This window comes from Pseudomyrmex gracilis, unplaced genomic scaffold, assembly GCF_002006095.1.
Source record: "Pseudomyrmex gracilis isolate BER0280 unplaced genomic scaffold, ASM200609v1 scaffold_2952, whole genome shotgun sequence".
Taxonomy (NCBI): domain Eukaryota; kingdom Metazoa; phylum Arthropoda; class Insecta; order Hymenoptera; family Formicidae; genus Pseudomyrmex; species Pseudomyrmex gracilis.
The window spans coordinates 1-2770 of NW_018023536.1; positions in this window are offsets into that span (position 1 = coordinate 1).

Here is a 2770-nt window from a genome sequence, read left to right on the forward strand (position 1 = left end):
TAATTATTTCTTATGCTTCATACAAAAAAGCTTTACACAATTAGTTTTAAACAATTTTTACACACAAATTCCACATAACGGACTCGAACGGACTCGCTGTTAGAATTGATTAGTATTGGTTGTTGGTGCGATTATGGCTCAAAGGACCAAGTAAAGTTGGTCTACACTCTAAGAATATATAGAGCGTTGAGACTTCTTCTTGAGACGAGCAAAGGTCAGTCTGAGATTATCAATTCTGAACGATATGACAAGCGTTAGAACGCCCGAACTTTCAAAAATAGTTCACGTGAGCTGCGAAATATCCGGCAGCCATCTTGCCACTATTGGTTAGTATTATCTAGAATGATCAAAAATATGTCAACACAAGAATTTATATGACCGATCGAGTAGAAAATCTGCCTTGTTAGTTCCAAAAACTTGGTCTATTCGCCCAGATGGCGCAGAAATACAGGTTAAATTTTCTATATGGAAGTGTCCATACCTTGGTATCAGCGTTAGCTCGGGGTTTCGACAGCTCGAGAGCGCCCGCTGAGAATCGCTCGACGGTCCTTGCGAATCGTCGGCAATCCGTATCAGCGTTAACTTTGGGTTTCGACAGCGCGAGAGCGCCCGCTGAGAATCGCTTGACGGTTCTTGCGAATCGTCGGCAATCCGTATCAGCGTTAACTCTGGGTTTCGACAGCGCGAGAGCGCCCTCTGAGAATTGCTCGACGGTCCTTGCAAATTGTCGGCAACTTGTATCAGCGTTAGCTCGGGGTTTCGACAGCGTAAGAGCGCCCGCTGAGAATCGCTTGACGGTCCTTGCAAATCGTCGGCAATCCGTATCAGCGTTAGCTCGGTTTTAACAAAGGGAGCAACTGTCCTAGTAATTACTTTCAATTTTTGATCGCGGCATGAGGCACAGGTGACGTATTCGCGACTTAATACTAGCACTTACTACTTATTGTTAATCTCGTACTAGGCGGCAGCAAGTAGCAACAGAGCGGCGGCGTCGGTCTCGAGTGAGCTCCAATTGGAAAGCAGGATCCACACTTATTGAAAACACAATTGTTCCTTTGATCACTTATTCCGCCGGCACTTTGTTTGCTCGCGTACTGATCGGGACCGCGCTTTGGAAAATTTTGTTTGTACTGACTCGAAGAGCCCTGCGAGGCTCTTTTATATCCGTGACTCGGAAAGCTCGGGACCAATCGAAATTTCACGATAGGTCACCCGATTTCTCGTTATCCGTCGGATTTCCCGTGATTTCACATTCCCGGGATGTAAGTTTCTGTTTAAAATAAAAAAAAAAGAAAATTAACCAAGAACGAAAAACAGGAATTTTCCAAACTCGGTGTTTCTTGATTCTATCGATCATTGATATCCGGTCTCGCGCCAATACCGCGCGGCGGCGTTCCCGTGATATATCTCGTTGTTATCACGTCGCAAGAAGGAAGTGGAGTCCACGGGACGTAACATAAGTTAGACTCAGCGTGAAGTGTCGTGGCTGCGGCTTAAGGCGTGCACTCTATAATTTTTGGCGTCTATTGCGAGTTCGAAACCTCGCAGTAGCGACTTTTGTTTTCATTATAACAATTATATCTATCAACTGAATTAATTGTTCTTATGTTTTAGAATAAAATATTAATAATAACGACGCAATTAATTACTTATATATAATAAAACCAAAAACGGGAATTTCTGTACTTCTTTATGTTTATTTATTATAAATTTCGGACATTGCTATACACTGTTGTGGATGAAAATTAATATAAAAATATTTGAAACATAAATAGATTGCATCAACCGTATGTGGGTAACAATCTATTTTTGTTAATTGTTATGTCCTGGAGCCCGATGCATGCTCATTCGCAAATCTTTTTTTATTAAGATCTCAGTAATTATTGCAAATCTTGCAAAGTGGTAAAGAATGTTGTGACTTAATAAAATCTTTACTTGTCCACGAGAGATTGTACGGCAATTCTGGGACACCCTATGTATACATATAGAGAAACCTATGCTACTTTAAGTTTTGAAAAAACAAATGTTATTTCAGATACAGTTTTAATTAAAGACAATGACAATGACGATTACATTCAAGATTATTGAATTGATTTAAATTACAAATTCTAATTTAAATTCATCTATTGAGTGTACAAAAGACTACGATAAAGAACATAAACGGAAAGCTGTTGAATTTTGAAAATCAAGAAAAAAATATAAATCAAAGTTTGCAACAGTCAAATCCAGGTTTAAACGTATTCTTTCAATACAACAGCTATATAAATAGGAAAAAGAAATTTTAAAAGGTGGAAATTCGCGCAAAAAGCTAAAACAAATTTTAGATTATGTATTAACTCACTTTGAAGACACTCTAGAAAAATCGTTTCCTGATTTAAATATTAGTAGATGGGCTTTAGATGCTAGAAATTAATTGCAATTATCGGTGGATTTTTTTAAAACATTTGAAAAATGGATTTATATAATTTCAAACAAAAACACCGCACTGTTTCTAGAAACATAAATAAATTTATAAGGCAGAAAATTTCAACAGACATAAGTAAATTAAAAGTAGAGGCTAAAAATTTTGTTGAAAAGGTAAAAGCTGAAATTTTACTAGGTGAAGTATAAAATGATTTTAACACTGATCAAACAGGTTTCAGTTAGAATTGTACACACAACGTACTTTATTTTTCAAAGAACAGCCAATATGTAAAACAGAAATTTAATCAAAATTCTATAACGCATAGTTATACAATGCAGCTTATTATATCAGCAAATGGTTTTCTTT